We start from the raw sequence: 14,454 nt of genomic DNA, 5'->3' as shown, positions 1-14,454 counted from the left end.
GCTTATTTCCTTTAAGACTGACTGGTTTGATCTCCTGGCTGTCCAAGGGACTTCTTAGAACTTGACAGCTGTGCTAACGCTGACTCCAGGAAGCCTGTCCTGATCACCTGTATTTTGTTTTCCTGTATCTCTTCCTCATGGTCCTGGTCCTCTCCTCTCTCACACCACAGTGATTCCTGTGCCTGACTCTTCTGTCCTGGGAGGCTGTGAATGCTTATGAGCAGGATCTGTGTCTGATTCATCTAAGGCTATGCCCAGTGCTGGAAGAAGCAACTGTTGATCAGAATGCTGTGCTTAGTCGCTCAGTCGTGTCTGACTCTTTGCCACTCCATGGACTGTGGCCCACCAGGCTCCTCTGTCCATGGGATTCTCCAGGCAAGAATACTGGAGTGGGTTGCCGTGCCCTCTTCCAGGGGATCTTCCTGACCCAGGAATCGAAGCCAGGTCTCCAGCATTGCAGGCAGATTCTTGACCGTCTGAGCCACCAGGGAAGCCCTTTGGTCACGCCTGTTTATCAAGCACTCCGCACTGTGTCACAGCTAGTGTTCAGGGGTAGAGAACAGGTGTTCCAGGTATGCTGAAGCTGACTGTCCATGGTCCACATCAGCAGGACGGGCTCTGCACAGGAAGTGCTCTTGTTCTGTAGGAAAGAAGCCTCTTTTCCCACCATGATGGAAGTAAGATGGTTTTGCAAAGCAGTACATGTTGTGAATGGAGCACCCTCAGCGCTCTGCCTTTGGCCTGGGTTGGGTGAGATTTGAGGCCCCTACCAGGTACCACTCTTAGAGATTGTGTGTGTGTGTGAGAAACTTGAGGATTTTCTTTGTATCACAGACTCATTGGAAAAGACCCTGATCCTGGGAAAGATGGAAGGCAAGAGGAGAAGGGGACGACAGAGGATGAGATGGTTGGATGGTATCACCGACTCAATGGACATGAGTTTGAGCAAGCTCCAGGAGATTGTGAAGGACAGGGAAGCTTGGCATTCTGCAGTCCATGGGGTTGCAAAGAGTTGGCCATGACTGAGCGACTGAATAACAAGAACAAGTTTAAAATTGTTTCGTATTCATGGAGTATTGTTTTTTTTCTTCTATTGTGTATTGACTTTCTTTAAATGACTACTTTTTGACTTAAAAAATCTATTTTGTGTGACATTAAAGAAACTTTATAGCAATTTAGAAAAATCTGTTTAAACTTGGATTATCTTTTTAAAGACCTGGAACCATGTAGGAACATAGAATGATCTGTTCCTTGAAAGTATGAAAAAACTAGGCTGTAAATTCATCTGAGCTGGACACTTTCCATAGAGGAAATTCTTTGATAATGCTTCATTTTCTTTCATGGTTCTTAATCTATCAGATTTTCTATTCTTTTGAGTTTATACTGAAAGTTTTATTTTTCAAGATAAAATTTAATATATTAAATTAATATATATTTTGAAACTTGTTCATTCATTTTAGAGCAGTTTCTTCACACTTAGAGAAAAATGAGAGGAAAGAATTCCCATGTACCTCCCCTCCAGCTCTGGCTTCTGTTATTAGTAACACCTTGCATTCATGTGGTACATTTGTTGCAACTGAGCAGAGTATGGCGCTAGTGGTAAAGAACCTCCCGGCCGGTGCAGGAGACATAGGAGAGGTGGGTTTGATCCCTTTGTCGGGAAGATCCCCTGGAAGAGGGCATGGCAATCCACTCCTGTATTCTTGCTTGGAGAATCCCCATGGACAGAGGGGCCTGGCAGGCCACAGTCCATAGGGTCGCACAGAGTCAGACACGACTGAAGCAACTTAGCACACACCCACCTTCTTATTAGCTGAAGTCTGTAGTTTACATCAGTGTTTACTCTTCTTGTTAAACATTCTGTGGGTTTGGACAGAGGGATAAGGGCAAGTAACTGCCACACATAACGGAATAGCTCCACTGCCCTGGAAGCCTCCTGTGTTCATCCTGCTCATCCTTCCTTCCTCCAGACCTCTGGCGACCCGTGTCTTCAGAGATTTGTCTTTTCCAAAATGTCATGTGGTTGGCCTCATACAGTATGTACCCTTTAAAGAGTGGTTTCCTTCATTTAGCAATTTACATTTAAGGTTCGTCCATGTCTTTTCATGGCTTGCTTGAGAGCTTATTTCTTTTGATCCTGGAATAATATTCCACTGTATGGCTGTACCACATACATTTGTTTTTTCATCTGTTGAAGGACATCTCCGTTGCTTCCAAATTTTGGCAATTAAGAATAAAACTGCTATGAATATTCATGTGCAGGTTTTCGCGTGAGCATAAATTTTCAGCTCATTTGAGTAAATACCAGGGATAGTGACTGCTGGATCACATGATAAGAGTATGTTTAGTCTTATAATGAGTTTTGTCCCTTCTATAGTACCCTGGTTTACAAAAAAAAAAAAAATCAGTGTTACCTCCCTCCCTTTTTTTGTGTATTTTCAGGGTTTTTTTTGTGTCCATTCAGCATGCACTTTACACATTTGTTACCACATGACTATCCCTGGTATAATTTTCTGCAGTGGTATTTCTGCTTTGTGTAGAATATTTCCTACTTTTATTGTGAAATAATACATACTTATGGAAAAAGTCCACTAAATATATGTTCCATTAACAAATATTTATAAAACCAATTCCTATGTAACCATCACCTGGCTCCAGAAGTCAAACCATTGCTAATCTCCCTATCCAGCATTTAACCCTTCAACTTTAGAGGTTACCTCCATCCCAACTTTGTTACCATTTCCTTAGCTTTCTTTATAGTTTTACCACCTACATTTGTATTTCTAAATTCGTGTGTTTGACCTGTTTTTGGAATTTATCTCAGTGCAATCGTACTGTGTACATTTCTATCACTGCTCTGCTTTCTTGGCTCATTCCATCATAGAAATACTCGGCAATTTCTTTATCTATTTTAATGCTGAAGGACATTTGACATGTTTTCAGTTTCTCTCTTTTATGAAAAGGGTTGCCAGTGAAAACTCTTACACACACATCCCGGTGCCCGTGGGCTTGAGATTCTCCTGGTGTGTGTGAAGTTAGCTGTGGAAAGGCTGGGTTCACTTGGCTGTTGAACAGATGCTCGGTTGTTTTCCTCACCGATCATTTCATCCTCGTTTTCCATCAGCATGGTGTGGGGCCGCCACGGTTCCACATCCCCAACAGCTATTGTGTGATCGTACTTTAATATTTTGCCAATCTGTTGCTGTTGTTTAGTCACTAAGATGTGTCCGACTCTTCTTTGACCCCAAGGAACATAGCTTGCCAGGCTCCTCTGTTTCTGGAATTCTCCAGGCAAGAATACTGGAGTGGGTTGCTATTTCCTTCTCCAGGGGGTCTTCCCAACCCAGGGATCGAACTCATATCTCCTATGTGGCAGGCAAATTCTTTACAACTGAGCCAGCAGTGAAGCCCAGTCTACTGGGTGTATAATGGTAATTCATTGTGATTTCATTCTATTTCCCAAGTACTAATGAGTTTGAGCATCTTTTCATATATTTATTTGTCATTTAAATATCTTTTTGGATGAAGCTCCTACTCAATTTTTTTGTTATAAATTTATCCATTCAAGTATGAATTTTGACTTTATATTGTTTGTCCCAAATATATTCTTTCTTTTGTAGCTTAATTTTTGTTCCTATAGACTATTTTAATAAATGGAAATTCTTAACTATGATATAGTCAAATATATCAATCTTCTTATGGTTGCTACTCTTTATATTGCTTTCTAATGCTTTCGTATACCTTTGTTCTCTTTCTCATTTAGGTCTTTATATACTGGGAGTGGATTTTGTTTGTTTGTGATATGAGATTGAAGTTCAGTTTAATTTTTTTTCTTGTAAGTACCTAAAGGGAACAGTCATTCTTTGCCCACTGTTTTGCAGTGCTACCCTATGTGCTGGATATCAAGAGTCTATATATGCTTGGCTTTGTTTTGGGGCTCAGTTCTGTTTTTTATCATTAATTCTTTTTTATACTCATCCATAAAATACTTCATTATTATAGTTTCATAGTAAATCTTGATAACTGATAGAGCAGAACTTTGTTATTCTTCAGTAGTTTTGGTTACTCTTGATTCACTGAGTGTGTGTCTGTACACAGATATTTCCACCATCTAGTCAAGTTCTTTGGGCTTCCCTGGTGGCTCAGACAGGGAAGAATCTGCCTGCAATGTGGGATACTCAGGGTCGATCCCTGGGTCAGAAAGATCCCCTGGAGAAGGGAATGGCTACCCACCCCAATATTCTTGTCTGGAAAATCCCATGGACAGAGGGGCCTGGCAGGCTATAATCCATGGGATGGCCAAGAGTTGGACATGACTGAACAACTAACACTTTTCACTTTCACTTTTTCAGTCAAGCTCTTTACAACCTTCCCTGGAATTTAGACTCGAGTTGCATTAATTCCAGAAAATCAGTTTGGAGAGGATTTACATATTCACATTGAGTTTTCTAATCCATGAATGTGATATATCTCCTTATTTCTTAGATCTTTTAAAATATCTCTCAATATATGGGTCTTCTATATTTTTAATAGATTTATTCTTAGATGCTCTTCCGTGATTCTTTTAATTTCAGTTTTCTGATGCTTTATTGGTAGTGTTACAGAAGTACAATTGATCTTTGAATGTTGATTTCATACTTGATAACCTTGCTAAAGTCTTATTAACTATAAATTTATTTGCATATTAACTTAGATTTGGGTACAAAAATCAGTATATACTAAATAAGGACAATTTTCATATTCTTTTCCATTTTTTGAGGTTTTAATTTATTTGCCCCCTACTGCATTGGCAAAGACCATAGTTCAAAAATAGTATATCTTTCTTTGTATGTTTTAATTATGTCTTTGGATTTTTAGTTTTCTTTGTTTTTTCCCCCAGCATGTCTATTTTCTTTTTTTTTTTTTTTTGCAAATGCAGGCCTTGTCTCTTGCACTATACTTAGGATGAACAATTTATGGGGAAACATTTTCCTGGTTATTACATCAAATCACATGATTTCTTTCGGAGTTTCTTGGGTGGTGTACCTCTTTCAATGTCCTTTGTGTGGAATTTTTGTTCTTCACAGACTAAAAGTTAGTATCTGCTCTTCAGTCAGCTTCAACTGAGGCAGTATCCGGGCAGATTGCCTTCCCTGGAGACAGTCTGAGGCTTTCCTCAGATCTGGAGACGTTGGCCCAGTCAGTGTGCAGACCCCCAGTACAGTTTCCGCTTTCTAGCAGCCTTTTTGCTTTCACGTAGTCTGGACTTCTGTGGTGCCAGCTTCTTCCCTCGCTGCTGGCTCATAGACAGTCCGACCCAACGGAACTCATGGGGAATCCTAGTCACCTCCATACGCTGTTGGCAGTGTTGTTCTTGTCCCCACACTCAGACAATCACACCTGCCCCTGTATTCTGTCCAGTTGTGTTTTAAGGATTTCTGATCCAAACAGTTGTGAAAACGTGGCTAGGGGGCGAGGTGAGCACTTGGCCGCCTCAGAAAGCCACGTCTGGGCTTTAGAGATAGGTGTCCGATTTTCTAGTTGCTGCAGACCCGGGCTTTCACGAATAGAGGCATGCAAGTGGGCTGAAGGGTTTTCTGCTCTTCCTGTGGTCATCTGCAGTTTTTCCTCACTTGTCTCCACTGCAGTCACATATGGTGAATGTCCTTCCACCTCTGGCATTAGGTTGAAGCATTGTTGGGGGTCTTTCCTCATCTGCATCTTTATAGGTTTTTAGGATGGGTTTGGGAGAGGTTGCAAAATTTTAAGCTGGAGTTCCCCAAAGTCTGTGATGCCTGTACAGCTGGTGACTTTATCAGTAAATAACCCTGAACACATTATAAGAAGGTTTTTCCTTTTGATATCCCTTAAAAAAGCTTTTTATTTGAAATAGTTATAAACCCACAGGAAGCTGCAAACAAATGGGCCTTATGCAACCTTCCGTGCTGACATTTTGTGTAACTGGCGCAATAACAAAAGCTGGCCATTGGTATTGCTGCAATCCACAGAGCATGTTCAGATTCTGCTGGTTATACATGTACACACACACGTGTGTGTGTGCGTGTGGTCCGGTGCAGTTGTGCCCTGTGTACTTTCACTGAAGTGAATGCCGCAGATCCAGACAGTTCTGTCACCTTAGTGCTTGCTGGTGCCGCCCCTTTGTACTCACACCCTTCCTCCCTGAGTCCCTAACTCCTCAACCACTGATCTGTGCCCCATTTCTGTAAGTTTTTTTTTTTTTTTTTTAAGTAACGTTAGATACATGGAATCATACAGTATACAGCTTTCTTTTGGGGGAGGGGTTTATCCTTTCAGCATAATTCTGAACTGGATACATAGACTTACTTTTGTGTTAATACATTGTAATGAACTTTCCAGGTGGCATTAGTGGTAAAGAATCTGCCTGCCAATGCAGGAGATATGAGACGTGAGTTTGATCCCTGGGTCAGGAAGATCCCCTGGAGGAAGGCATGACAACCCATTCCAGGATTCTTGCCTGGAGAATCCCTATGGACAAAGGAGCCTGGCGGGCTACAGTCCATAGGGTTGCAAAGAGTCGGACGTGACTGAAGCAACTTAGCAAGCACACAGTATTTTGTAATAGACAAAAAAAGCTAAGCTTGTTAAAAAAAATATTATTGATGTGTACCACGCATGCAGAAAAGTCTAGGAATCATAAGGGCATAACTCACTGGTTGTCACCTACACCACTCTGATACAATGAGAATGTACCATTGTAACTGTCATTTAGATCAGAAATAGAATGTGATCAGAATCTCTGAGACTCCTTCTCAAAGATAACCACTGTCAGGGATGATTTTTACCTGTTTTGAACTTAAATGCATGCACTGTATGACTCATACATTGTATTCTCTTTGTGGCTAATTTCTTTCAGTCAGTATTTTGTTGATGAGATTCATCCATATTGTGTAGAGCTATGGCTTATTTGTTTTCATTATAGTTTTCTATTGCATGACTGTGCTACGCTGTGCTTAGTCACTGACTATCCCACAATTTATTCATTCTCATATTAGCGGACATTTGACTTGTTTTCAGTTTTTAGCTATTACATATAGTTCTGCTGGGATCATTCTTGCATGAGTCTTGGCATATGCAAGAACATGTTTTCTGTTGGGTATATACCTAGAATTGCTTCCCTGGTGGCGCTAGTGGTAAAGAACCCACCTGCAGTGCAAGAGACATGAGAGGTGAGGGTTTGATCCCCTGGTTGGGAAGATCCCCTGGTGCAGGACACAGAAATCCGCTTCAGTATTCTTTCCTGGAGAATCCCCATGGACAGAGGAGCCTGGCAGGCTATAGTCCATAGGGTCACCATGAGTTGGACACAACTGAGTATCTGGATACAGCACAGGGCATGAGTACCTGGAGGAAGTACTCCCAGAGAGTTTTCCAAATTGGTTGTACCGGTTAACACTTGTGCCAGCAGTCTTGCTTCATTTCTGCACCAACATCTGATAGTACGTCTTCCTTGTTGTGCAGTCCCAGTCGAGTCCAACTCTTTGTGACCCCATGGACTGTAGCCTGCCAGGCTTCCCTGTCCTTCACCATCTCCCAGAGCTTGCTCAAACTCATGTCCATTGAGTCAGTGATGCTGACCAACCATCTCATCCTCTGTCGTCCCCTTCTCATTCTGCCTTCAATCTTTCCCATCATCAGGGTCTTTTCTAATGAGTCAGCTCTTCTCATCAAGTGGCTAAAGTACTGAAGCTTCAGCTTCAGCATCAGTCCTTCCAATGAATATTCAGGACTGATTTCCTTTAGGATGGACTGGTTTGATCTCCTTGAGGTCCAAGGGACTCTCAAGAGTCTTCTCCAACACCACAGTTCTGAAGCATGAATTCTTCAGTGCTCAGCCTTCTTTATGGTTCAACTCTCACATGTATACAAGACTACTGGAAAAACCATAGCTTTGACTATACAGATCTTTGTTGGCAAAGTAATATCTTTGCTTTTTAATATGCTGTTTAGATTTCTCATGTCTTTGTTGGGTGTGTACTGGTATCTCATTGTCATCTTAATCTTCAGCATTCTCCTGAAGGCTAATGACTCCTGTTTACTCACCTTTAAGACATCTTCTTTCGTGAATGCCTCTTCAGCTCTTTTGCTCATTGTTCTTATCAATAATAGAGGTTTTTTTGGTCTGTTTGCTTTTCTTAAAAATATTGTGGATGTGAGTCTTTCATTATACATTTGCATTGTTGTCGTCATTCAGCTACTAAGTCCTGTCTCTTTGTGACCCCATGGACTACCGCACACCAGGCCTCCCTGTCCCTGACTGTCTCCCAGCATTTGCCCAAGTTCATGTCCATTGAATCGGTGATGCTGTCCAACCATCTCATCCTCTGCTGTCCTAGTCTCCTTTTGCCTTCAGTCTTTCCCAGCATCAGGGTCTGGGCACCGCATGGCTCATAGCTTCATTGAGTTATGCAAGCCCCTTCGCCAAGACAAGGCAGTGATCCAGGAAGGGCACACATTTACATAGTAAATACCTTTTCGCACTCTTTGGCTTTCTTTTTCATTCGGTACTCGTGTCTCTCTTAAATCTGGTGTAGAACAATCGTCACTATTTCCTTTCTTACTTTTGTTTATGTTTAAACCATTTTTTAATGTATACGAAGATTATGAATTTTTTTTTGTGTGTTATTTTGTAGCAATGAAATTTCTTTTGACATACATATTTCCATTAAAATTACTTGACATAAACAGAAATTAAGTAATAGTAATTAATTAATAATGCATAGAAGGATTCATGAAGATGACACACAAGGGACTGAGGTTTGAGAAAAGCTTTTTCAAACCAGTAATTTCTTTTTTGGCTTTATAAGTGATATGTAAAAAGCAGACTATTAATTTTCCATAACAGTGCAGACACAGTGATCGTTAGTTCTGCTGGACTGTAATACACATTCATTCATTTACACAGGAAACATCTATTGGGCTTTGGGATTCAATGATGAGAACTCACAGTTTCTGCCCTGTGATATTCAGTGTGGTTTGTATCTTTTTTAGCATGAGAGGGGTAGGTGTTGAGAGAGGAAGTGTCTGGAGGCTTTGCAAGTGGGGCCGCCGCTGATCCGAGGTGGGAGCCGACTGCTGCGGCTCTGGGCAGGCTCCAGGTGTGAGAGGCTTCCACCAGCGTGAGCTGATACCCTTTCCCTGAAAGTTTCCTCTGCTTGTCCCCTGGGGCCTGGGACTGAGCGACTTGACTTTCACTTTTCACTTTCATGCATTGGAGAAGGAAATGGCAACCCACTCCAGTGTTCTTGCCTGGAGAATCCCAGGGACGGGGGAGCCTGGTGGGCTGCCGTCTCTGGGGTCGCACAGAGTCGGACATGACTGAAGCGACTTAGCAGCAGCAGCATAGGAAAACCAACTCACTGGAAAGACCTTGATGCTGGGGAAGATTGAAGGCAAAAGGAAAAGGGGGTGGCAGGGGATGAGATGGTTAGATAGCATCACTGACTCAATGGACATGAGTTTGAGCAAACTCCAGGAGATAGTGAAGAACAGGAGAGCCTGGTGTACTGCAGTCCACGGGGTTACCAAGAGTCAGACACGACTTAGCGACTGAACGACAGGAAAGAAACGCCAGCCAACCAGGTTCTGAGGGTATCAGAAGATTTACTTGGGAACTTTAAATTAGGGCCTGGGCCCTTCTGTAGTCCCATGGATCATGGTCTCCGGGGAGCGGTCTGGGCGTCTTCTTCCCCCCCCAGAAGATTTTTCTTTCATGATCATAGGATTTTGTTTTAACTGGAGGATAATTGCTTTACAGTGTTGTGTTAGTTTCTGCCGTGCAGCAGCGTGAATCAGCTGTGACGTTGCTTGCTGTTCTTTAGTCACTCAGTCGTGTCTGACTCTTTTGTGACCCCATGGACTGTAACCCACCAGGTTCTTCTGTCCATGGGATTTGCCAGGCAAGAATACTGGAGTGGGCTGCCATCCCCTTCTCTAGGGGATCTTCCCAACCCAGGGGTTGAACTCGAGTCTCCTGTACTGCAGGCAAATTCTTTATCATTGAACCACTGCTGCTGCTGCTAAGTCGCTTCAGTCGTGTCCGACTCTGTGCGACCCCATAGAAGGCAGCCCACCAGGCTCCCCCGTCCCTTGGATTCTCCATGCAAGAACACTGGAGTGGGTTGCCATTTCCTTCTCTAATGCATCAAAGTGAAAAGTGAACCACTGGGAAGCCCAAATCAGCTATGAGGATCCATATATCCCCTCCGTATTGAGCCTGCCTCCCACTCCACCTCCCATCCCACCCCTCTAGGAAGAGCACTGAGCTGACTTCCCCGTGCTACACAGCAGCTGCCCACTAGCTAGCTGTTTTACGTACACTACTGTGTTTATCAGTGCGACTCTCTCAATTCTTCCCATCTTCTCTTGCCCCCACTGTGTCCAGTGTCTCTCTTCCTACCCTGCAAATAGGTCTGTCTTACAGAGTGAAGTAACCCAGAAGATTCTGGTGTTGGCTCAGGGTGAGAACTGCAGTCTTGAAGAGTCCAGAAGTCAAGGAGGAGCTTTCCAAGGGTGATTAGATAAGGCTGGGATTAGCTCCTTTGAAAGGCTCTGAGGGAAGCATCCCCCTTGGGAAGTCAGCGGCTTCTGAGACAGGCAAAGAGCCACTGCAAACACTTTTTCTCCAGTGCACCAGGCCGGGCCTCCGCACTCTCACTGCTCAAAGGGAGTGTTAGGTTCAGAAAGGCGAAGAAAGGAATGTCCTAAGTCAGAGCTATTTGGTTTATAGGCGACCACGAAAGCAAAGTTCAGGATGGCTGTGAGCTGGCCCCTGGCAGTGCCCTCGAGGTCTTGGAGAACTGTTTGCTCTGTTTCCAGCAGACACCACTGCAGGCCAGAAAGCCTCGGACTCAGCTCCCCTCTGCCAACTGGTGAAGCCTGTTTCAGCGCTACTTCCTGTCTTGCATGTGACCCCAAATGCCTTCACAAAACTTGCATTTGTATCACATTCTTGAGTTTCCAAGTCAAAGAGAGGTGGTGCAAAGACTGTGCCTGGCATTTTAGGTCACACTTGACTTTCAAATTCTAGCTCAGGCACTTGTGTGCTCACTTAGTCCTGTCTGGCTCTTGGCGACCCCCTGGACTGTAGCCTGCCAGGCTCCTCTGTGCATGGAATTTTCTAGGCAAGAACACTGGAGTGGGTTGCCATTCCATCCTCGAGGGGATTCTCTCAACCCGGGGATCGAACTGGTGTCTCCTGCATCTCCTGCATGGGTAGGTAGATTCTTTACCACTGAGCCACCTGGGAAGTCCAGCCGCTTAGGAGCTGCTTAACTCTGTAAGCTTCTTTGAGTCTTTGTTTGTGTGTAGAACGGGGATGGTATTGGCCATCTCTCATGGTCCTTGTGAAGGTTAAACGGCAAAGTGTCTGCAGAGGCTCTGGCTCACGGTGGTTGCTTGCATTGCTCCCAAAGTCACTATCCTTTTAAAATAATTTTTCTGACTTGACTTTCATAACAGCCTTCCCTCCAGACAGATTGAAGGCTTGGGAAGGGGATGTTGGAATTGATGTCCCCGACTCCGAATTCCAGGTTCTACACTCTGTTCTGACTGTGCCCTGTAACTTCTAGGTCACAGATTAAATGCCACGAGCACTTCTGATCTGTTAGAGAGCTGGTGTATGCATGTGGTAATCGTCAGGGTGATAATAATGAATCTTTGCCATACTGCATGTGCTGAGTCACTTCAGTCATGACTCTTTGAGACCCTATGGACGGTGGCCCACCTGCAGGGCTCCTCTGTCTATGGGATTCTCCAGGCAAGCACACTGGAGTGGGTTGCCAGGCCCTGCCAGGGGGTCTTCCTGACCCAGGGATCGAACCCGCATCTCTTATGTCGCCTCCATTGGCAGGCAGGTTCTTTACCACTAGCGCCACCTGGGCAGCATGCCCTAGTGGTGATGTCCATTTTGTAGAGTGGCTGCAATGCAGAGAATTTTAGTTAGGGACAGATTTGATTGAACGCATGTGCGCTAGTCGGAGGGGAGGTGTAGAATGAGGCAGAGGGTCCCCTCTTCGCACACCTCCTGGGCATGGAGCGCAGGCCTGGGAGGCAGGGCCCCCCCATTGGGCACAGGGTGTTCTCAGAGAGTGGCATTGCCTGGAAGAGAGAAGTCGAGTCATCTCTGATGACTGTCACTCTTCCCTCCAGATTCTGACACATCTCCTGTCTCTAATTAATATTTTCCTAAAGTGTTCTTTTCACACTTTTTAATTTTTTTTATGTTCTCCTCACCCACATGCTTCTCAGGATAAGAGTCTTTTTCCTCTTAGAAATAACACAAATGTGACTTGATGACAAAGGGTGTTGCTTGTTTTTGGAGGAGGAGCAGGGAGCTTTCTGGAGGGCTCTTCAGGGGCTGCTGCCGGAGCGAACTGGCCCAGGAGTCCTGGCTGAGTTACAGTCAGAGCTGCTTCAGTGCAGCCTCGCTGGGGCCTTAGACCCACAGGGGCAGAGTGAGGAGCTGGGAGGGCATTTCCCACTGATTTCAAGCACTCTTTAAACCTGGTAATTACCTCCTCCATCGATACTATAATCTTGATGATAATACCAACATGTCAGGGTGCCAGTGCTCTGCCTGGCCTTGGTTCTGATGGTGGAGATTTAAATTAGGCTTGGAAACACGAGCATTTCCTCCATTTATTCGATCCTCAAGGCGGCACTCCTGGCTTTCTCAGAAATATTTTCTAAAGATAGAGGAAAGTCCTGCTTGTCGTGTGGTGATATCACAATTGACAGCTCTTTGGATGGAGCCGAATGTATCTTTGAGAATTTAGAGCCAAAGGAATTCTTGCCTCTTGCTCCAACTCTGCATTGCTTATGGAGTTCCGTGGTGGGTCGAGTCGACTGGGCTCTTTTGTGGAGAGTCGTTGCACAGGGCACCCGGCTCTTATTGTGCGGCTTGGTGTCTGCGTGTCTGTGTGTGTTTGTGTGTCTGTCACTTTATTCCAACAGTGTGTTTTTCAAGAATCTGAGGTTATGATGGGAGGTGGGTAAATTTTCTAAGCACTTGTCTGAAGATGCCCTTTCTTTTGGTGGTGGGTGGGGGGCAGGACAATATTTGGAAAAAATTTTTAAACTTTTTATTTTATATTGGAATATAGCCGATTAGCAATGTTGGGATAATTTCAGGCACACAGCGGAGTGACTCAGCCATACATAAGCCTTTGTCCATTCTCCCACAAACTCCTCTCCCATCCAGGCTGCCACATAGCATTGACCAGAATTCCCTGTGCTGTACAGGAGGTCCTTGTTGGTTATCCATTTAAAATATAGCTGTGTTTACATATCTGTCTCAAACTCCCTATCTGTCCCTTCCCCCCATCCTTTCCCTCTGGTAAACATAAGTTCATTGTCTAAGTCTGTGAGCTTCTGTTTTGTAAATGAGTTCTTTTGTATCATTTCTTGTTAGATACCACATATAAGGAATGTTATACAATATTTATCTTTCTCTGTCTGGTTTATGAAGGTGTCCTTTTGATTGTTGACAGATAGTGGGTTTCCCGCGGCCTTTGTCCCAGCAGTCGCCAGTGAGAAGCCCCGTGTTAGGATGATTGTCACTCTCTAATCTCTGGGGAGTCATGGATAAGACAGGAATTGTGGCTGGGATGGAGCCTCTCGGTTCCTTTCTGTCCCCTCTGCCCTTCTGGAGTTCCCTTTGAAGATGGCTGATTCATCCTGTGGGTTTTGTTTGGCTGCTCACTTACTGCCTTTGGGGATGTGTTAGCAGCAATCTCTTACTGTGTCCAGGTCCAGGCAGCAACTGAGTGGCTGAAGTCCCATAGATATCCCATCAAGGACCAAGAGGTGGCCTTTGCTGCTGGCCAGGTTTCTTAATCATCTGCATTGCTTTCTTTCCCCTTATTGTTCCATGTTTTGAGTGAGTTCAAGGGGGAAGGACAGCTTATTTTTGCTTCTGTTGGATGTTACATAGACCTGCCAAAAATCTTGAGAATCACCACGGGGCTACCTGAAGCCTTCCGAGTCCTCAGGCAGCATGGAGCAGGTGACGAAATGTCACCTCCCTCGTGCTCTTTACCTTGCTGGTCACTAGTATGCTGCCTCTTTGTGCCAAGCCTCTCTACCAAGCCTCCTGGTAGATACGGGCAGAGAAGCAGAGTGGCATCACTTCAGAGCCTGCAGCTGAGACCCTAGAGACTAGGATGTGAAGTGCACTCTGTTGCTGGCAAGGATGCCATGGATGGTTCAGCTCAAGTCTTGGGGCCTCAGTTTCCTCTGCTGAAAACTCAAGGGGAGGACTTGACGGGATCTCAGGTCCTGTCAGGTCTGAATTCCTCTGACTGCAGTACATGGGCCAACTTCCTTACCTGGCGCCTTCAGAGCATCTCCTGTGGTCAGTGCATTGCCAGCCTCCTTCAGCATCCCAAGACCAGAAGGGCCTTGCCCTGCAGGGGTCTGTCATGGATGGACAAACAC

General features: G+C 44.5%; 1 protein-coding gene across 1 annotated transcript in view; it reads left to right on the top strand.

The window, feature by feature from the left end:
- Nucleotides 1-14,454, top strand: part of CPXM2 (carboxypeptidase X, M14 family member 2) — a 137,425-nt gene that overhangs the window by 16,681 nt on the left and 106,290 nt on the right. The window lies entirely within an intron of this gene.

The sequence above is a fragment of the Capricornis sumatraensis genome, chromosome 23, assembly GCF_032405125.1.
Source record: "Capricornis sumatraensis isolate serow.1 chromosome 23, serow.2, whole genome shotgun sequence".
NCBI lineage: Eukaryota > Metazoa > Chordata > Mammalia > Artiodactyla > Bovidae > Capricornis > Capricornis sumatraensis.
The sequence above is the reverse complement of the archived record's forward strand: the minus strand, read 5'-3'. Positions and strand labels throughout refer to the sequence as shown.